Source organism: Platalea leucorodia (genome assembly GCF_965183815.1).
Source record: "Platalea leucorodia genome assembly, chromosome: 1".
Taxonomy (NCBI): Eukaryota; Metazoa; Chordata; class Aves; order Pelecaniformes; family Threskiornithidae; genus Platalea; species Platalea leucorodia.
Genome location: NC_138823.1, coordinates 168,880,036 through 168,902,625, shown reverse-complemented (window position 1 = coordinate 168,902,625; position 22,590 = coordinate 168,880,036). Strand labels below are relative to the sequence as shown.

At 55.5% G+C, this 22,590-nt stretch overlaps 1 protein-coding gene across 6 annotated transcripts in view; it reads right to left on the bottom strand.

Annotated features, from left to right (window-relative positions):
- Nucleotides 1-22,590, bottom strand: part of AGAP3 (ArfGAP with GTPase domain, ankyrin repeat and PH domain 3) — a gene marked incomplete at both ends in the record, with an annotated part of 153,200 nt that overhangs the window by 109,727 nt on the left and 20,883 nt on the right. The gene's annotated exons all lie outside the window — the stretch shown is intronic.

The following is a 22,590-nucleotide window of genomic DNA, read 5'->3' as shown; positions in this document are numbered from 1 at the left end:
GCACCTCCTCCCTAGCACCCCTCACCTTTGCTGCCTGCAGCACAGTCCCTGTCCCCAGCATCGCCCCAAGGACCCCCCTCCTCTCTTTTTCCTAATGAATTGCCCTCTCCCTGGCTTTCCTCCTTCTCCGTGCAAGCATGATCTGCTCTCCCTCTAGGGGAAGAAAAAAAAAAAAAGATGCTTGACGGCCCCTTAAAATTATTTTTACCTTTCTGAAAGCTCTGTCTGCTAAATCAGCCCGGGTCCTCTCCTGCCTCTCAGAGCCCCTCCAGAGAACATCTTAATACCAGCACCTCCTCTCCCCCCCCCTTATCCAGGGAGTCCTTTGACTCCACTGACTTGACTCTTCTAAAATCCCACCGGCTTTTCGGACTCAGCCCTCTCTTCAGTCCCTCATCCTCCTTCACAGCATGGTTTTCTTAAACACCCCACCTCCTCTCCCGTTCTCCACGGATGCACCCAGCCCCGGTCACTGCCCGCAGCCCCAGGACGCAGCTAAATCCCACCTGGCCGTGAGGCACCACCAGGTTCAGCCTCTCCCCTCCCCACGGCACAGACACCACCTCAGCCAAGCCCCTTCCTCTCCCTTCTCCATCCTTTCCTAAGCCCACAGGCTCCACCATCCGCCTCCCCCTCAGCCCATCAGTAACACAGACCACCATCACCACGCTGCACAAGCAGGGCTATCGCCCAGCAGCCTCCTCCCTTCGCTGCAGGTCCTTCTCTTCCCTCAACTTTTTTGCACCTTTCAGACAGTAAAATCTAATTCAGCAGTACACCCTCCCAGCCACGCCATGCTGAACACACGGAGCAGCTACCTACAGCGAGGATCAGCACGCCATGGGAGTGCTGCTGGGGCAGAAGATAGGACGCATCCAGCTCCCCTCCCTCCCAAGCCAACGGGCACCGATGTCTGAAACCGAGCAGAAGGCGCCTGACAATCCGCCAAAGCTACAGCTCTGCCATCTGTGCCAAGGTCACAGGAACATGCGAGCCGCCAGACTGGATCCGACCCTCATCCACATCATCTGGTGTCCTGTCTCCCAGGAGCCGCCGCACTGCAGTGAGGAGCGAGGAATTCTGCAGAAAGCAATTACGAGGGAACATCTACCAAAGAGCGCTGAACGCCAGACGAGGCTGGCTGCCGAGGCCGTGGCATCTCCATCGCCGGAGATGTCAGAACCGATTGCACAGACGCCTGTCAGGAGCAATTCAGACACAGGTAACCAGCCTTTGGGCAGGGAACCAGACCGGTAACCTCGCGAGCTCCTTCCCAGCTGCGCTTTGCACAGCTCCTCGCGCCCAGGGACTGGAAGTTGTTGCTGTAATGAAGCGGGGCCACCTATATTCATCCCTTCCCAAAATCCTGGGCTTAACTTCAACCGCAACGATGCCAGATGGTACACCTTCTATGTGAATCTCATCTTTTCAAAATATTCTGGCAAGTTCTAGGATTTAAGGTATCACTGAATCACAGAAGTATCTGCTGGAAAGGACTCCAGAAGACGCTGTACCACGCACTCCCCTGCCGAGGCGGGACCAGACACACGTGGATCACCCCGACAGGCGTCCGTCTGACCCATCCTAACGACCTCCCTAAGCCCACTGCAGTACGGCACCGTCCTTGCTGCTCCCATTCTTCCTCCTCCCACGATCTTGTCCAAATCCCCTTGCCTGCACGTAAAGCCAGTTACTTCTGCCATACCATTACCGGCTGTGAGAGATAACAGACTGCATTCTTCCCTACAACCTTAAACGTACCGAGAAACACAGAGCGTTCCCCTCAACTGACAACGCCTCCTTCACTGTCCCGCCAAGGATCATATTTTTAAAGCTATTAGTGCTTTTAATGCATTCCCTTCAATTCTCTGCAGTTTTTCCACCACCTGTGTTTAAATGCTTTGCCAGAACCTGGGCACAATATCCAGCTGAGGCCTCCAGCAGCCCCGAGAAGAAACAGACATACGCCAGCCATGTTGCTGCATCCCGAGAAGACACCAGTCTTCCTACGGTAACAACATAACAGTATTTCTACCTAATTAGCCTGGTAAGAGGCAAAGGTTTCCACACGCTATATACACTGATATGATCCCCTTGGCATTATTCCTACAACAGAAAGAACAAAAGAAAGACATCTAAAATAAAATAGAATGAAACGGAGCATCAGATACAGCTTCTGGTGGCAGAGGGCTGCAGGCAGGGCGCTTGAGCGCAAGGAAGGGCTCAAACCCCACCAGATCTCGACAGCGCGTGGACTCTGGCTGCCTCTTCAGCTACCACAGCTGAAACGGCGACTGATGGAGGAACTGTTCTGAGGAGAGCAGGGAACCAGAAGCCGCCCGTGTTTAGAGACAGCCACCACTGAAATATGCCCCACACACCTTCCACTGTCTCTTCATAGGCGGTTTACTCCATGACTATACTGGGTTTGACTGGTGCTGTGTGTGTATCTAATGCAAATGAGAGGTTACACCGTCCGAATTCACCCGCCTGGCGGGAAGGGGCTGCTGCTGGAGCCCCCCGTGCCACATGAGTCTCCGAAGCAGACGAGCTCCAAGAGCTGGGATGTACCAGGGACATCGTGCTTTCGTAATCCTGACCCAGTGCAGGTGCCTGGGGACAGAAGCAAGTTAGTCTTTACCAGTACTTTTATGAGTCACACTCATGTTACAAATATCATGGCAATGAACATCTGGCTTAAATTAACAAAAAGCCATGAGAGGCTCAACAACAGCTGCACGGAAGACAGGCGGAAAGTCAGGGAACTTTCCACTGCTGGCTGGTCCCCAGTGTGAAGTTCAGGGCGGAGCCCTGAAACAGAAAAGTCTGAACCGTGACTGGTCAAATGCTCCGCTCCTCCAGACCTAACCGGCACTGGTATTTCTGCTCCAGCTGCCTGCCGATGCAAAGGGTTTGTTGCAAGGGGACATTCAGCCTGGAGGACGGGACGGCTGCATTCGCCGTCCCACCTGGGTTTGAAGGTGCTGTCGCTCTGCAGAGGGGCCCAAGTCTGGGAGACCCACTGCAGCGAGCCGCACGTCCAGCGTGGACGAGGGACCAGCACTGCGGCGTCTAAGAACGCCTCGGCAGCGGGGGGTGGAGGGATGAGGTTCCCAGCACAGACGGAGCCATAAGTTTTCAGCGCCCTGGCAGCGGGCAGATGCCAGCAGCAGACCAGGTGGACAGGAGAGAAGAGACCTCAGCCAGCCCCGGGACCTACGTGCCAGCAGGGCTGCAGAGTGCCTGAGGCCGGCAGCCCCACGCAGACCGTGCCGGCGGTGGGACTGTGGGCAGGAGACCAGGCTCAGTACCACTGACCAGGCAGCGCTGCCAGGGGACAGAGACAGGACAGGGCGCGGTGACACCACCACACTTGGGCCAGGCTGAGGGATGCCCAGGACCCCCGGCACACACTCTCCAGCTCAACCCACACGAATGGTGCGAGGCCAGAGCGGCAGCCGAGCCTGCGCGCGGCTGCAGGACCCCGAGCGCCGTGCCAGGACCGCGCCGGAGCTGCTAGGCTCCGCAGACCAGCTCCAGCCGGCTCGGCCGCGCACCAGGAATACTGATGAGGCTCTGCCCAAACAGGGAGCGTCCGGGGGCGCAGCCTGCGCTGCCCGACCATGGGGTGCGCAGCACTGCAGCCCCCGCAGCCCCACGTCACAGCCCACGCTGCCGCACGCAGCGCCCAGCCCGCCTGCCAGCACGTCAGCCGCAGGCAGCGCGCACAGCCGTCACTTGGGGAGGCGGCAGCAGGGCAAGGCCATGCCTGCTGGACCCACGGGGCAGGGACAGAGCCGTCCTCTGCCCCACCAGGAGGAGAGCAAAGGAGACAGAGCCGTTTCCCCCAGCCCCGAGGGGAGGGAGACTGTTCACAGCTGAGTTCAGCCACAGCCAGGCTCTGGGCTTGAGCATCCAGCACAGCCAGAGACTGCAAATCGCACCAGCTCTGCCGTGATAACCCTTTCTGGTCACCCCAACCAACCCATTCACAACAGACAACATCCCCACCCTCTCCACTGACAAAACATCCACCAGCCCAGCAGCCCCCTGCAAATCCCCAGGGTCTCAGACTGGAGAGATGAGGCACTGCTCCAGGTCCGAGCTCCGGCAGAGCCCCTCGCTGCCCTGCCTGCCAAGGGGAGCCCTGTGCCCTGCCCGTGCCCCTTCCCCTGCCCTCGCCCCCTTCGCAGCCCCGGAGCCGTGGGTTTGGCTCCTGCAGGCCTGATTTTCCACGTCCTCTTGAAGTGAGAGATCCCTCAGAGCAGGCTGTTACCCGCAGTTTCCATGGAGAGGAGCGGAACAGGCCCTGCCAGCAAACAGTTAACAAAAGCCAGGAAGTAAACAGAAAAGGCACACAAGAGCCTGACTTCAGCATCAGCTGGCTCCCTCCTCCCACACGCTCTGCGCACCCCAGCTCGGTCCTGCCTGCAAACCTCGCCACCGCTGACGAGGAAATTACCGCTTTCTCCCCCCTGGGATTCACAGCGCTGAAGCAAACCACCCCCTTCCTACACGCCGTGAGGTCATGCCCATGTCACCCAAACCGCCCCGCACCACCCCATCAGCGCCACGCGCGCAGGGCGCGGGCTCCTCTTGCCCAGGACGACGAGGAGCTGAGCCCAAGTCCCCGCCAGCCCTCCGGCGAGGGCAGCCACGCTGCAGACCCTGCACCGACATGCTGCAGGACAGATGCAGAGGCAGCGCTTCCTAAGCCGGTCCAGACCCCAGTGCCACAGGGAAGCCCTGGAACATAATGCTTTGAGATGTTATCTCCTGGGCCTAATATGAGATCAAGGCAGCGATCGCTTCTGCTCATTAAACCAGCCCCCGGGCACTTCTGCAAGCGGGGATGTTAATACCAGTGTCCTGACTAAATCTCAGTCTCTGCCTAGCTGCAGTTAGCCTGGTACCTCTGCTCCAAGCCACGGGGCAGACTCGCTGTAACGCCAGTGTAGGCACCAGGCTGTTCCCAGCCTGTATTTACGCGCAGGAGATGCTCGAGCCGTGGCCGCAGGTATGAGCAGACTCAGCGTGATTCGGCTAGACATTGTGAAATCTCCTCAATATTTTGAAATCCAAAGACAAAAGCTCATGTGAAAATTTGGGAAGAGGACTAAAGGAGACCTCTTCAGGTCCCCAAGCCCAGCCCTTGCCCTGGCTTTAAAATCCCATAACCATCATTTACAACAGTGAAAATCCTCTAGCTTATTCCAAAAGCAGATGAGGAAAGGAGCAATAAAAAGAAAAATACCAAAGGGGTGAAACTAAGAGATGGACAGTGCAGAAATAAGACTCAGAGGACAGGTAAATAGATGTGGAGGTCAGGAGAAGAACACAGCCTCCGGGCCAGGAGATGGAAGAGGCCGAATAACTCCCCCCTGCCTTGACAGAAAGGCAGAGATCCTGCAGCAGCCTACGAACGATGGCCGCGGAGCCAGCTCCCCGGTGGATCAGGAGGGCAGAGGAGACCTCCAGACCTTCCCAGCCCAAGGCCAGCCCTCACAGAAAGGCTAGGGAGCTTGCCCAGAGGATCGAAGCCAAGAAGTCTCCTAAGCAGGCAGCTGCACGGGGGAGCAGCCCCTCTTGCTGCTTCCCCATCAAGCGTCCGGCTCGGGGCAGTGCTCCCTGGCCTCGCCGGCCGGGCTGGGCCAGCAGGACACCCAAGCAAAGTGCTGCGTGCGGCGGGGAGGAAACAAAACCCTTCTCGGGTACAGAGAAGCTCAAAAATGAAACGGTCCTGCACCACAACTGGGGGAAACCAGCTGTGCTGAACACTGATGCTGAAGGAGACATCTGTGCGGACTCTGTCACTGCCCTCGAAACGCCCTGCCACCCTGCCCTGTGCCTGTGAGGCTGGGCAGCGCTCGTCCCACCCAGGACGGACAGGGGCTGAGGCTGGAAGGCCACACGGCCACGATGCAGCGCAGCGCTGTGCAGCAGTGCACAAGGACAGCCTCTCTGCCCCACTTCTCCTTCCAGCTGAGCTGTCTTTTACACGTGACTGCGCCGTTGTCCCGTTTGCACGCCCAGCGGATAGGGGACATTCCTACACCCATACGAACAGCCCCTGCCCTGGCAGAGGACGGAGCCTGGATCCCCCAAGCCAGGTCTGCACTGACCAGACAGACCACCCGTCCTCAGGTCCTTCTCGTGCTGTTGCACGTGGCATCGCTCAGACACCACCAACGAAAGGCACAGGAATTATGGGAATAGCAGACACCAGCAGAAGGTAGGACTGGAAAGGCATTCAGCTCTACGACAAGGAGAGGAGCCCAGAACCCCACGCGGGATGCTCCCAACAGAGCTTCCCAAAGCTATCTGAGATCGGACCTCCCTGGGGAACACGCAAAACAACGACACTGTAAGGAGCCATGAAAAGGTCCCGTCCTTCTTCCCTGTTCCCTCCAGGCACCGGCTCAAGAACAAGAGAGGAGGTAAAGGAAGTAATTTCAAAAAACAAGCTAAAAAGCCACACATAACAACGTAAGATGCTCACATGGAACTAAGCACCCAACAAATGCCTTCAAATGCCATTTTACCCAGTGCTTCTACCTCGTCATCCTCCCAAGGAACAGCTCAGTGACTAATAGCATCAGCACACCACGGCAGAGATTGTTTTCCCACAAACAACAGGAGAGTCAGTGGTGAGAGCAGCATTAGTAAACTCTTGTGCATCCCACCCGGTGCAGGGTAATTACAGCACTCTAGCCAGCAACAAAGTTCTCTAGAAAAGCCAAACCAGATTCCTCCCTGCGAAACAGGCCACAGACCCCACGTTTTAGCTTAAACTCTCATTAGCACTTGTTTTAGAAAAGGAAATATAACTCTTAGGGTGTTAAAAAACATAGATGACATCTAGCACATGAACCTAACATTTACAACAAAATGGTATTGGTGAGAACACGCATTTCATAAACCCATTCCCATCATCAGGGGGTGCAACAAGGACCTCGGAGCAAGCCAGGGCCAGCCTCCAGCCCGCAGCGCAGCGGCATCCTGCAGCAGGGGCCGAGCCAGAGCCCCTGCTCCAGGCTGGACGAGGGCTAGCTGTCTCCTCCTGCTCCTGCTGCCGCCGAGGTACAAGGGTCCCCGGCTCTGACACCGGGAGAGGGAAGCCCTGCACAGGTCTCTGCAGGCAGGACAGCATCTCCTCCCATCACCCTCCCTGCGGACGCGTGGCTCGCTTGCAGGGGCGCAGGGCAGCTCCCTTTGACGATCCATCCATGCTAACGGTCAAGTTCACTTTTATTTTCATTACTTGATTGCCCATTACCCAACTTAACTTTAGGTGGCTACCCAAACACCCACCAAGCCATGCAGTCATCAGCCTCAGCTGACAGAAAACTATAAGGCATTTACAGAAAATGAATTTCCACAAAACATTTCATAGAGTGAAAAGGGGAAAAAATAGTTAATGTGAGAAAGGTGAATATTACTGAAACAACTGTCAAGTTTTCATCTGCAGGTTAAATAGACCAAGCGCTTTCAGGGCATGGGCCTGCCAACACCGAACTCCCAGCACCGCCGGTTGCTTGTATGGGAGAACAGCTGTAGTCTTCACTGCAGCGTGCAGGCTGTGACCCAAAACTGCCTCCATGGCCAGGACGAGGGGGGTGGCAAATGCAACACTGGTGGTGTGCAGCAGGTTGGGAGAATCCCGGGAACCCTGGAGCAGCCAGCTAACATCCGTAACGGGAAAATCAGTGAAAATGATGAACAGAGCAAGCAGAAATGTAGATAGATGCAACATTCTGGAAAAGAATCAGTACGGATTTTGCCAGCGGCAGTCGCACCTCGCAGAAAGATGTCACCTCCTTTTGAAAGGTGAACAAAGCCGTCTGAACTCGGGAGATGAAGCCGGTCCAGCTGCACTGTGGACATCCAGCCACAGCCTGACCAGGTCCCTCCACTGAGCGCTCTCAAGTTTCTCTGGAAGGAGAAGGGAAGCCCTTGGGTGGATAAACAGCTGGTTAAAAGGGGAAAGGGGCCACCAGAAGGCCACTGTCTCAGTGTTCGGTTCTGTTTAATACCTTTATCAATGGTCTGGATGGGGGGATTGAGTGCACTCTCAATAAGTTTGCAGATGACACCCAGTCGGGCGGGAGTGTCGATCTGCCGGAGGGCAGGAGGCTCTGCAGAGGGCCCTGGCCAGGCTGGGGCCATGGGCCCAGGCCCCGGGGTGAGGGGCAGCGAGGCTCAGGGCCGGGTCCTGCCCTGGGGGCACAGCAACCCCAGGCACCGCTGCAGGCGTGGGGAGGAGCGGCTGGGAGCTGCCCGGCGGGAAAGGGCCTGGGGGTGCTGGTCGACAGCCGCTGAACACGAGCCAGCAGGGTGCCCAGGTGGCCAAGAGGGCCAGTGGCATCCTGGCTTGTGTCAGGAACGGTGTGGCGAGCAGGAGCAGGGCAGGGATGGTGCCCCTGCGCTGGGCACTGGTGAGGCCGCCCCTCGAATGCTGTGCTCAGCGCTGGGCCCCGCACCCCAAGGCGGCCATGGAGGGGCTGGAGCGTGGCCAGAGCAGGGCAGCGAGGCTGGGGCAGGGGCTGGAGCACAAGGCTGGGGAGGAGCGGCTGGGGGAGCTGGGGGGGCTCAGCCTGGAGAAGAGGAGGCTGAGGGGAGCCCTCATCGCTCTCTGCAACGGCCTGAAAGGAGGCTGGAGCCGGGGGGGTCGGTCTCTGCTCCCCAGGAACAAGCGATGGGACGAGAGGGAACGGCCTCAAGCTGCGCCAGGGCAGGTTTGGGTTGGGTATTGGGAAAAACTTCTTCCCCCAAAGGGCTGTCAGGGCCTGGCCCAGGCTGCCCAGGGCAGGGGCTGAGTCCCCATCCCTGGAGGTATTTAAAAGCCGGGGAGATGTGGTGCTTAGGGACATGGCTTAGTGGTGGCCTTGGCAGTGCTGGGTTAACGGTTGGACTTGATGATATTAAAGGTCTTTTCCAACCTAAACGATTCTATGATTCTATGAAGGTCACCAAAGCAGTGCCAAGAAGCTGGTGCTGGGAGCTGTGCTCCCAGACACCCAGGCCTGGTCGGGGCGGGGGGCGAGCGGTGGGGCGACAGCTTTAGCAGGAAGCACTACGCTGCCGAGGGCATCAGTCCTGGGCGCCGGCGGGACAGAGCCGCCCAGCCTCCCAGGATGAGCGGCCGGGCCACGGAGAGGTGCTGGGATTCAAGGACAGCCATGTCCATCAAGACGAGGACCCTGGCTTCACAAGCACAACGTGGGTGCTGGGCTAGCTATTGCTGCCCAGGCACGGAGCCCTCGTCTGTGACAGGCAGCCTGGCCATGGTCAGACATGTGAAACGGCACGGAGGAGGAAGAACAGGGAACGAGACAAGAGAGCATCATTACGGCACTGTATAAAATCCATGCTTTACCCTCACCCTGAATGCCGTGTTCTGGTCCCCGACTCAGAAGGGACACAAAGAGCTTTCATGAAACGAACAGAGAAGGATCTGTCAGCCTAGGGAGGAGGCAGCCGAGGAGGGTGAGGCTGCCAGTCGATGATCTGACCTCCAGAGCGCTGCACAGGTAAGTAACAAACAGCACCTTCCAACAGAAGAGCTGGGGAAAGTCAAATTAACCTGGCGAGTTTCAAAGGGAGGCGCTTCTTGCCATGCCGCGCTGTCAGGCTGCAGGCTCCTTGCCACAGGAGGCTGTGGATACCCAAAGTTCACCCAGTTCAAAAGCAATTAAACGAGATCACAGAAGAAAATCTAACCAGCACTATTAAATGTGAAGACACTACCACCGGCACAGGAGTCCCTCAGCCACACACTGCTGGATGCTGGGTCAACCAGGGAAAGATTACTGCATGTTCCTCTTGGTTTCACCCGATTCCCAAGGCATTTGCTTTCAGCCATCTTCTAAGAGGACACTGGACTAAACCGCACTTTGGTCTGAATCAGCACAACCTTCCTCAAACAGACCCTTGGTTCCTCTGACCGCCCTCATAACCCATTTCTGCTCCCGTTTCCATCAAAGACCTCTTCCCTGCAACAGGCATCGTACACAGCCTCCTGGAGGAAATCTCAGCCATGCCTTATACAGGGACACCGCTGTTCTCATGTCACATATTCTCCCTAGGTAGCGTAGGGCCGCACTTGCTGTTCTGATGGATGCGCCACTGTAGATGTACTCCCGTGTAAGTCTATTGCTCCAAGAAATCACACGGTGTAAACCAACCCAGGCTATGACTTCAGAGTGAACAGTGCAGCACAACTTCAAGGGAAAACAATACCAAATAAGCCAAAATTCCCATTGCAATTTATTAACCTGGAGCTCTAAGCACACTTTGTCCATAAGCCTGGGAGCCTCAGACCCAGCAGCTTCCAGATAACGAGCTCCTCGGATCCCTCTGGCCGGCCGAGAAGCTCCCGCACTGCTGTCCTGCTGGCGCCCGGCGGGGGGACCGCCTGCACCCACGTGGCCCAGGGCCCCCTCCAGCAGACGGGGGTCCCAGCCACCCTGAGACCGCTCCACCCACAAGCATCTCCCAGCGTCGCACTCATCCGTCACCCAGGATGGGAAAGTCAGGGAGACCTGAAATCCAGAAGCCGAGCGGTGGTTTCTGAGCAGAGTCCTCCCCTGCACCTGAGTGAGGCCGGGCTGCCGAAATCCCGCGACCCCCGGGGAAGGGCTGCGGAAGCCCCAGCTCCGCGGCAGCTGGGCTCCCCCACGGACGCGGGCCAGGTGCCCTGTGCCAGCGGAGCCCAGCGAGCCCCGGACCCCAACAGCAGCGCCCTACGAGCCTTGTAACAGCGAGACCACGGCGGCTTTTCAAAGGATGCCAGCGGTGACCCGGCACCCTGCTGCTCTTCGGTGGCTGGCAGTGAGACGAGGTGATAAACACGGGACTAAACACCTGTTTACCTATACTTTATTTTTTAATCCCACTTTTACTGTAATCACAATCACTGTTTTTAATTAAAATGTTTATACTGTCAGTTTGTGAACGGACACTGACAGCACTCAAGAGCTAACAATTATTTTGCAGATCAACTGCTGGGGAATGACCAGTAACGACTCAAACTGTTCTAGATCCTGTGCCATTGCTCTAAGAATGAGAAGAATAACCCTGCTTTCTGGCCAAATTCTAGCTTGTTAATTAAGCCTTCTTCTGCAGGGGCAACTAGCCCAGCCTTTCATGCATTTTCCTCACTGCTCAATGGTTTCCAGCCCTAAAGCAGCTCTCTCCACAGCCAACTAAACAAATACAGCAAAACCACCACCAGCAAGCCCAAAGCAAGAAAGCGTCCAGCATGAGTCTCACCCCAAAGCTACAAGCCATGCTTCAGAGACCACCGAGCGCCAGGATGCTGCCGGGGCCTCCCTGCGCTTCCCTGGGGCCTCAGCGGGGACAGACGGGACACGCCAGCGGGGCAGAGGCTGCTGAGGAGCGGCACGGCGCAGCTCTGTAATGGACAGCAAGCGGCTCAGGAGGACGAGCAGCCTCCCAGCCCGTCGCTTTGCTCTCTTCTCTGCCCCAAATTGACAGCCAAGAAGCTCCCACAATGGCTGGGAGAGCCGCAAAGATGAATGCCTCGGAGACCAGCTTTGAGCAGATGTGCTCACCCTGTGACACCCTGCAGCGCTGCAGACCAAGGGCTGCGAGACCCAGTGCACCATCAGCAGCCATCAGGCGCCGGGGCAAGCCCCCCGTAACAGACAGGGTTCCCTTGACCCTGCCCCGGCTGCCGACCCTCCCGCGGGGTCCTGAAAACCAGCCCTGCTGTCAGAGAGAGGGAGAGAGAAGCTGCCCCATGTCTCAGCAGGAAGGGTCTCCTGCAGGGCCCCTGCCAGTGCCCACCATGATGGGCAGGGGGAGAGGTGGGCTCAGCAGGGCCGGGCAGTGCTGCCCTAGCTGGGACCAGCCCCACAAGGAACCCGACTTACCCACGCAGAGCGGTGCCACCAGCTGCTGGGACCCCCACCCACCGATGCGGCTGGCGAGGGCGGAAATCACCAGAGACCAAGAAAAGAGCTGGGACGCAAGGAATAGTATTCAACGCTCACCTGCCTGCTCGCCAGCCAATCTGCAAACCCACCCTTGTCCTAAGGGGCTGCTGTGTCACCCAAATGAAAAGCATGATCTAACAGCCCAAAAGCAGAAAGCCGCGAGGCAAGGAAAGCGGCGCAGCCCTCCCCACCAGCCCCAGAGCCCCTTCCCACCCCAGCACGGCACAGCACCGAGCTGCCAATAACCGCCGTGGGGCTGGCCAGAGCCGCGGGGCCGGCAGGAGGGGACCCTGCAGATGCTGTCCCAGATGGGCTGAGCGGGGCCATCCACGGTTTTATTCTGAGCTCGTGATAATCCTTAATCACCCGCAGGCTGTAAGGCAGCAGCAAGAGAGGAGCTCTGTATCCTTACACTGACAGAGTGCTCAGGATCCGGGCGCCGTCACCAGCGGACGAACGAGGGGCTACCGCAAGCAGCCCTCCGGAGGGGGAGAAGGGGCTTATTCGGGTGGTCGAGCCCCACATCCCAGGAGTTAAGAGTGGTGAAGAGGGACGCCCTGAAGAAACTCCTCCTCAAGGACCAAAAGGGGGTACCGAGGGCCCTCCAGTCCACAGCGGCGAGCCCCCTTCACACCAGCTCATTTCTGGTACAGTTCAAGCAAGTGCGTCAGAAGATAATTTAGACTCAAGGGGAAGCACTCGAGAGCCAGCGGTGCCAGCCCTGCCGTGGCCCACACGATGTTACCTCAGGCCTGCATGCACGCATTTTCATCCTGAGTAAGGCAATGCTTTGTGGACAATATACAAGCACATAATTAAAGGCTGCATCAAAACTCATATGCAAAAGAGCCCAAATTAGGATGTAAAGGCAAATGTAAATTTTCACAAGGTTGGCTTCAGAACCAAAATAATGCTTGTTTGGTTTTCGTGCAGTTTTCTTGTGAGCCATTTCATATGACTCTTCTTTTTATGTAAAAAAATAAAGTTTCATCTAATGGTACCAACCCATTTCACATAATCCGGAGAGCTCGAACTACAAAACTGTGGTACCGTGGCACAGCTGCTACAAGCTGAGCTGCAGATTTGTGTGCTAGTCATCAGATGAGGATTGCGACCCAGAAAAAAGAGCCAGAGCCCACAGGCTAGCGTGCTCTTCTTTATTCCGCCGTACACACACCAGCCCCAGCACGCGAGGCTGTCCTGGACGGATCCACCTGAGCGCCTTTACTCCCCTGCCTGCACCCCTGCTCTGCAGCAGCACTGCTCCCGCCCGACGCGGGGCATCGCAGCGTGCGCTCCCGGGGCAGGAGAGGCTCCGCAGCGCTGGGGACCGGGCTGCGTGCTCGGCGGGCAGGACGCCGCGGGAAGGCAGACCCATCGAGCAGCCTGCCTCCATCCACGCACGCTGTTCCACACACCGGCACCCAGGCAAGGAGAGCTCCGTCAAACACAGGCATTTCAGGTTTCTCCCCGAGGCCTCTGCACAAAGACCAAACCATCAACCACAGACGGGGGGGGGAATAAAAATAAAAAACAAACCCAAGCCACACACAGCAGAAGGTGCTGGCCTCCCACCTGCGTTCTCACAGTCCCCCAGAGGCTCCTGCTGCAACCACAGACGCCTCAGCCTGCGGATGGCTCACCCTGCCAAGAGGGAGCTTGTGCTGCATCCCACCCGCCGGTCCCCCCGGGAGGGAGCAGCCTCCGCGCCGCTCTGCCCCGTCCCACCCCCTCTGCCACGCTGACCCTCGCTGCTCTCAGCGTCTCCCCGCCAACGCGAAGTCCCAGCGGAGCCCGACCGCAGAGGCGCGCAGAGGAAGACTCCAACCACACCGGCACCGATATGAACTTCCCGTGCGGTCGGGGCAGGAGGTGACAGCTTTGGGCGCCTCTCACCGCCCCGAAACCGGCTGCTCTTCAGCTGGGAGGACAAGGCAGGCGTCTTCAGAGCTGAGCTGCCGGGGGGCGCAGGGATAACCAACCTTACCGAACCATACTTGGGGCCAGCGAGAAGACCTTTATAAGAACACCCATCCCCAGTCTGTCCCCTAGCACACAGATGCGCATGAGGAGGTTTCCTTCATTCGCTGCAGAGCAGCTGGTGACTGACGGGCTGCCTGCCGGTACAGGACAGAATGGCGTCTGTCCGTCCATCCATCTGTCCTTCACACTAAAGTTGAAGGGTTGCTTCTCCTCAGCCCAGAACCGTGGTGCTCCACCAGCAAGGGCAGGCAGAGAGGGCACCCGCCTGCAAGGGAGGAGGACATCTCCCCTCCAACCTTCCCACCAGTGCTGGGCTGTGCAAACCCCGTGCTGTAGCTGCAATGTAATTGCTGCTCGGGCACAGCGAAGACCCTGCCTGCAGCCCAGCCAAGGGGCAGCGGCAGAGAGGGATCGGCATTATCTCCCTCCGAGCGCCCTGACGACCTGGAGCTGGGGCCCGCAGCAGGCAGCCGCTGCCCCCGCAGCGGCACAAGGCTGTTCAGGAAAGGCTGAACCGCCACAAGCCTGTGCCCTGGCCAGCTCTGCCACCCCGTGCAGCCCCTCACACAGCCCAGCGGTGCCAGATGCTCCCTGGCATCTCCTTCCAGCCGCGCCAGGCGAGTGGCTCTGGCTGCCAACAGCTCCTGCTCCCTCGGCCAGGCTGAGCATGGGAGAGCGTCGCCCCACGGCTCGGCAAAGGAGCGGGAATGGTGGCTTCGTCACGGACCGCCATCCTGCAGACGACACTGAAAGGAGCATTCCTTTACGCTCTCTCCAGAGCCAGCCTCTCAAGCTCCCACTAATACAAGAGACCCCTGTGCCCAAATCCCCTTCTCCAGACCAGTACCTGCCCCAAGACCACAGGGCCTCCCAGCCACCCCAGCCAAATCCTGCTGGCTTATTTAGAAAATCCCATTCGAGATCCCTCTTCATCCACGCACCCTGTGCTGCTGGTGCCTGGCCACCCGAAACACCCCGGCACCCCTGCCACAAGCGGCACACGGGACGTCCTCTGCCCGTTCACCTCCCACCGCCCTGCTCCGGGGACCGGCGAGAAGAGATGACCTTCGTATGCCCGCCTTGCCCCTGAATTACTGCTCTCACCTCTTCAAAACATGTGCCTTAGTTACAGATGGCGTCTTCCAGCTTCAGCCTCTAATCACCCTTTTGTCTGCAAAACGAAGGGACCATTATCAAAATCCTGCTCCCTTACAGATATTTGTAAGTCTGATCAAACAATCTCTCACCAGTCTCTGTGATACAGCAGGGCTACTCAAGTCCCCTTCCATGGGTACGCCCCGCAGTCCGTCCATTAATTCACGAGTCCTCCTGAACCCTCCCTCATTTCCCAATGCTTTTCTTCTGGTAAAGACACAGCAGGGACCATCCCGGTGCCAAACCTCCTTCTCTCCCACCACGTTCCCTACAGATAACCACACACGTACACAGAATCCACACTACCCCCTCCGTCCTCAGCACTGCACTGGAAACTCATTTTCCACTGATAAAAGAGTTCCTCCAGTCTTCCCAGTCCCCGGCTCTCCGGGCCCAGTCCTCACTCTCCTCCATCAGAGACTCGCCCACCTCGCCGCTTGGATTCCTCCCGGTTTTGTCACCTCACAGAATCTTCATTCATTCAATCACGATTCTTGATTATTTTTTTTCCAGTAATCGATACGAATGCTAAATGCTACAAGGTGAAGAACAGATCCCACAAAACCCACCACAAACCTAGCTGCTCCAATACAATTTTAATTTACAGCTATATATTGAGGTTCTAATCCTTAATCCGTTTTTCACGTTTCACATTGACCATAGACTCTTCTCGTTTCTTCATCAGAAGGCCACTCTATCCTAAACCAAACATCATAAAGATGTCTAAACATATTATTTGATCATTAACACCTGTACCTAATCACTCTGCTCAGGAGTCATCATCAGCGTTACAGAAAACAGATCCCATCAAACTATGTTACTTGGCACTCGTTTCCCCTCCTTTAATTCTTCATTAATTCAGATTATGTCAGCCACTCCGCTGCTTTCCCAGGGATCGATATCAGGCTAACTGTATCACAAACAACCTGAGTCATCCCATTGATCCTGTTAAAGGCTGGCACAGCATCAGCCCGCTCCAGTCCCAGTCATCCTCTCGTTCGGGGGCCACCACGGGGCCAGGGATCAGTCAGCTCCGTAGCCAGCTCCCCCAGGGCTCCCGGCTGCAAGCTACCCAACGCTGGGAATCTTAAAATACCTGATTTTGGTAACTGCTGCTCAACACTGCACAACCGCTCGAGGGAAAGCATTTCATCTCCCCAAGCACGGGATGGAAATGCTCCTACTGCACAGCTACCGACAACCCGTTCATTTTACCCAGCCACGGACCAACGCCGCAGCAAAAAAAAGTCCCTGTTCCTGATAAACCTCATAATTCCTTATTGCCACTAACGAAGCTGCTACTTCTGTCTTATTCCTTCAGTTTGCTCACTTTCAGTCTTGGCTTATGTTGAGCAATATCAGCCTTTTCTCTGTTAACGATTAATTATATGACAGCCTTATTGTTCAGATGTGCCACCTCTTTTGTATGCCAGGCTGAATTTTGAAGTAGCACAGCCTTCTTCATTAATTGCGGGGCTTGGGCGTTTTGGGCACAAACAAAACATTCTTTAGAAATGCATAATTATTGCTTGCATTTTCTATTTATGGTCTTTCTCCTAAATACTTTGGCTCTTTTTTTTTTTTTTTTTTTTTTGGCTTTGTGGCATCAACCCTTCTAAAACAAACAGTAATGGGTGAGTGTCACACAAACACGCCACCAGAAAGAGCATCACATCATTGCTGAACCCTTCTGGAAGAAAGAATACGGGAGTTAGGGAGGGCTGTCGGGGGAAGGGGAACGTCCTGCCCTCCTCTCCCCATCCGCAGATGATCCGGTACCGAGGAAGGGGCTGGGATGGTTCCCAAGAGATACGCTTTGGTGGAGGCGTAGCAGGAAACCCTGCTGGGAACCTCCCCCAGGGATGCCCAAGGCTGGCACCAGACTGGTACCACTGGTAACGCCATGACACCAGACCCGGTAACTTTGGCATTCACTGTGCGACACTGCTCACATCTAAAATCGCGGTATGATCAGAGCCCCGGAATATTGTCTGGCAGGAGCACCAAGCAGATGCAACGGCAGTTCACACCTCCACCTGATCTCCTTATACCTCTTTGGATGCGGTTTGTTTCGTGCTGTGCTGGGGACAAGGTGGGAATGAACAGCACTGAGCCATCGGGGCTGGAGGGAGAGCGCTACCAGGAGCGAGTGCAACCACCACCCCACGAACAAAACACTTCTGGACAGCACGCGGGGAGGTTTCGTGGAGGGAACGAGGATGCCCAGGGCTGGGATGCTCGCCCTGGTGGAGAGGCCAAGGGAATGGGGCTTGCTCAGCCCGGAGAAGAGCTGGTCTCTGGGGTAGCTGAAAGCAGCCCCCCATCACCTACTGGGGCCCTCAAGGCGGACCGAGCCCGGACCCTTCTTTGAGTGTGCAGTCAGACTAACGTAAGCATCTAGGAAGGACTGGCATCGCATTAAATATTGCTGGGCTGCCCAAGGGCCACAGTGAGCTGTGCTTCAAGAGCTGAGTCCCCTCCACCGTCTGCACCTGCCCGTAGCTACTTTCCAGCTTTCCAGCGCTCCGGGCGATGTCTGAGTGTGCACACCGGCTCTCTGCTGCCTGGAGAGCTTACTGCAAAATTTGGGAGCTCCAGGTACTGAAGCACTTAGGAAGGCAGGCCTGGATCCCCATACTCGTAACCCCCTTTCCCCTGTACTGAAGTCGTCAAGCACACACACAACTACAACATTCGCTCCATCTTTAAACATCTTTGACATCCATGGTCTCCCTGGCCAAACCACAAATCCTCCCTGAGCCAGTGAGCTGCACCGCAGGCTCTGGTGCAGGCTGGGAAGTCCTTAAAGCAGGAGAGATTTGCTGCAGGGAGCCGTGTGCCAGCACTGCTCAGCTCTCCCCTCGCCTCTGCCACCGAAACCTCGCTGTGCCGCTCGCGTCGGGGAATGGTGGTGCCGCAGACCACGGCATGCTCCCCAGGACCACGGCTTCCCTCCTTGGGAGAAATCTGCACTGAAAGGAGGCAGCTGCGCAGCTCTTGGAGAGGAAACATAAAAGCGGCTAGAAAGGAACCGCAGCGGCGGCGGCATCTCCCAGGGTTGGGGTCCAGCCCGCAGCGGGAGCCAGCTGCAGGTCCCACGGCACGGCGCGCTGCCGGAAGGGCAGCAAACAGGAAACCTGCCCGGGCCTCGGATGCTCAGAGGAACGGCCAGCTGGTTGAAAGGAACTTCAGAAAAAGAATAAATTAAATCAGGCTCAGACAAAAGACTGGTTCACAGAGAAACCTTTGCTCAGCCGGACGGACAGAGCGAGTCTCCCGGCAGGCAGCACATCCTCATTCTGCTGCAGCTCAGGCCGTGGCAGCACCAGAGCTTCAGGAGGAGGAAAGTGCTGGAACAAGCGCAGTGTTTGCAGGCAAGCACAAAAAGAACAACAACAAAAAAAAGTCAGATCATCTCCAAAGCATTAGTCAGGATAGCAGAAACAAAGACAAAGCATTGTGAAAGGACCTTAAAATCCTGAGTAACTGGGTGACAGAATAGTAGATGATCAATGTAAAGTGGCACGCTCAGAGAAAACTAATTCTCATTTTACATCTACAATAATGAGCTCCAACTTCTTGGTACCACTCAAATGAAATCTTGAGGTTATTCTAAATAACTCTACGAAAACATCAGTTTGCTGCTCAGCAGCAGTGAAAGAGCAAGCAGAGTACCAGCAATTTCTAGGAAAAGGATGAAGCACAAAGCAGGGAACATCACAACACCCTCGCCCCGATCCACGGCGCGCCTGCGGTTGAAGGCTGCGCACCGCTCGAGCGCCGTTCCTCGCCCTCCCCGGCGCCTCTGACCCAGATCACAAAACCAGATAGAAGGGAACTAGAAAAGGTACTGAGACGGGCAGGAGATGATCAAAAGGACAGAACAGCTTCTGTACAAGGAGCCTGAAAAAGAAGATGGCAGAGGGGGAATGAAGTCTTCCGTGTCAGGAAAAGAAAGAAGGCCACCAGGGAACAATTTGTTCACTGTTTCTTCCAAAACACAAACTAGGGGACGTCAAATCCAATTAATCGGGAGGCAGGTTCAAAACAGAAGGAGATCTCTTCATATAAAACATCACTAAGCTGTATGATGCCTCGTCAAGGGATGCGGTGGATGCCGAGCTAACACGCACTCCAAAGATGATCAGGCAAATTCAAGGACAAAAGCTCCGTGCAGGGCTACGGAAACACGGAGACACTGCTTTGGGCTTGGGAAATCCGTGACAGACAAATGGTTCCACGCTGGGAGAACGAACGTCCCGCACCCGGTTTGTGCGCCCCGGCTCCCGGCACAGGCCGGGCAGCAGCAGAGGCCAGGGCGATGGGCTGAAGAGCCGCGGAGCCGCTTTCGCGACGGCATGAAGAGCAGGCTCGCCTCGCGCCGCCCCTGGGGGCCTCTGCGCCTGCAGGCAGAGCTGCTGGCAGCGTCTGTGGTTTAGGTTGTCAAATAGTCACTGCAGCAGCCGAGAATCAGGGCCCCAAAACTTTGCCAAACTAACCATTCAAGCTGAAATTTTCCATGCTTGCTCTCTGCATTAGGCTGGTATTTTTAGAAAAGTTTCAGCAAAAGCAATTTAGACATTTCCAAAAATGAGGTTAGGGAAAAATAAGGTAGCTTTGCCAAAGTTGTACATTTTTCCAGCTTTTACTGAGTTATCTGACGAGCTAACAGACCTCCGTAGCTCAGAGGCTGGCTCGGGGTCATCCTTCGTTCAAGGAGATGACTTTTGCTGTCTGTAGATGTGCATCCAAACCTGGCGGGGGGAACCAGCTCCTTGGAGTCACACTCCTCGGTTTATGCTGGCACATGGGAAAGAGACCCCTTGCTCTGAATCCAAACTAACACAGAATGAACAGACACGCCAGGGAGGCAACTCGGCCTTCAGCTTCCACACGTCAACAGCTCAAGCCGAAGATGCACAGCCGCCTGAACTTTAGGCTGGGCTACACCCAGATACAGGCTGCAGCAGAACAGCTTCTGTCTTCATCTGCTAGATGGCTTCCTTGCTGACAGCCTAAAAAAAGGAATTTAAAAACACGCAGAAATACAAAGGCACTTTTGATTTTAGCACTTCTTAATTTTTGAGTGCTTGAGTTATAATTTTATCACTGTTGCTTATTTGAATGCAATCAGTTGTATTACATATGCAGTCAGCCTTTTCAGCTGAGATTGAGGACTCCTATTGAATCCTGTATATTTTGTCACTGATAACAGATTACAAAGACAGCAGAGATCATCCCTGTGCCATTTAGTTGCACTTGCTGCACAGCACAGGTTAGAAAAACCCACTCAATAAATTCACCATCAAAATCATCTCTTATACCTGAGCTAGCGCAGACTTTTATCTGCAAAGAAACACCCGGCTTCGATTTGAGGCCTTGCAAGTATTTACTGCGTCTCTAGGAAAGTTATTCCAGTGGTTGGATACTCTCTGACAAAAATGAGTACTCTAAAGCTGAATCCGAGTAGCTTTGGGCTCTGCCCGGCAGGTCACATTCTGTCCTCAGCTTCTAAATTGACCTTTCAAGCCCCATACTATACTATCAGCCATTTTCCCCAGGCTTTAAATGATTTTATGGCTCTTTTTGTAATTATTCACATTTTTTTAAACAATTAAAAAAATATAGACAACAAAATTACATATAGAACCCGGTGATGGCCTTGTCAAAGCCACAAAAACGTTAACCCTCCCTTCCACGTCCGTGAGACAAGTTCCAACTCACGCCCAATGCCCGCGTAGCAGGCGCCCACAGAGGGTTTCTCCCAAACCAAGGCAACGGCTGGGACGTTGCACCACCTAAATGCGGCCAAACTAAATGCATCTTCTACTGGCCTATAAATGATCTAGCATTGTAGGTAATGCCTGGGATGAGCTGGAAGTTAGTGAGGTATTTGGTTAATAACTTTCTTACGTTACATGATGCATAAAATACTGTGCCAGCTTTAAAACTGCTATGGCTCACAGGAAAGCCAGGAGAGGCAGAAACCCATACAAATTCGTTAAGGAACTGAGAGTTTACACCGGAGGGTTTACATAGAAGTTGCCCTTCTTACACTTGTGTGACGTCTCGGTGCCCAAAAGACAAAGGAGCAAGTCCCGGGAAGGAACCGACCCCTCTTCTTCCCTTCTGACCTTCCACCACGACATGGTTTTCCAAAGTCAGCAAGATGCTATGGCTTGATCTGCAAGCCATAATCTCAGTCTGCAAGAGCAGTAAAGCTCTCTCACGAAAGCAAACAGACCAGTAGGCTTTCTGTGATTCGTATTTCATGGGACTGAATCCACCTCCACCCACAGGAGACCCCTGTGGCTGCGAGATTTCACTCCACATCAGCCCAAAGCATTACCTTAGACACGGAAACAGGAGAAATGCCAAGGCCAGAGCACTTGGCAAGGCAAGGCAGCCGGAGGACCGGGAAGAGGTGGGCTGAAGGTGCCAGCTCTCCAAGCCACCTGAGAATGGATCTGCTTTGGAGAGGCTGGTTTCCATGGGGCAGCTCTGCAGGGGGATGCTCTGCTGCTGAACCCACCACCAGCCCCAGAGCGCCCCGTCTCCACTAACACCCTGCTCAGGAGGCTATCATAAAAAAGTGGGTCCCATCGACATCTTTTCCTCCTCACTCCCTCTTTTCAAACTGAACTGAAAGCCATCTGTGTTTTGGATATGTACATCTGATCTAGTCACCCTCAGCTCTCCTACAGTCAACGGAGAAAAATAAGCACTTTTAGTGCACAAGTCATCCAACCTACTTTGCACTCCTACTTCAGCCGGAGATTGACTACAGAGGAGCCTGAGGGAACTGACTCAAGTGGTGTCACCTCCATCACAGCCACCTAACACTGAGCTAGATGACTCCCCCAACTTCTGGATCCCCCAGCTCCCTTCGATGACAGCCTGCTCAGCCGACGCGGCGTGAGCAATGCCATCCCCTTGAGGCACCTGAAGTGAAGGACACTGGCACAGGTTGCCCAGAGGGGTGGTGGACGCCTCATCCCTGGAAACATTCAAAGGTCAGGTTGGACGGGGCTCTGAGCAACCTGATCCAGTTGAAGATGTCCCTGCTCATTGCAGGGGGCTTGGACTGGATGGCCTTGAAAGGTCCCTTCCAGTGCAAACCATTCTATGAATCTATGTTTCTGTCAGGACCCTAGGGACTAGGCAGGTTTTCTGGACCACCTTTGTGAAAGCAGGTATCCATATTTCTGCGTAAGGACAGGTCTGCGTCTCCCCTCGCAGTCCAGGCAGACAGACACACCGTACCTCGGAGCAGCAATCATCAGAATGAAGCAAGGGCCTGCAGCTCCAAAGGACTGGAGTGCCTGCCACCCCAGCCTTACGTCTTAATCACAAGATTGCTCTATTTCCATGGAAACAGCAGAATTAGAGACTTCAGTTTAAAGACAATTACCAACATCGGGTATTTAGCTGTTAAATCTGTCAGCACTCCCATCTCCAGCGCCAGGAGAGGAGACAGCGCTTCCCCACACCACCG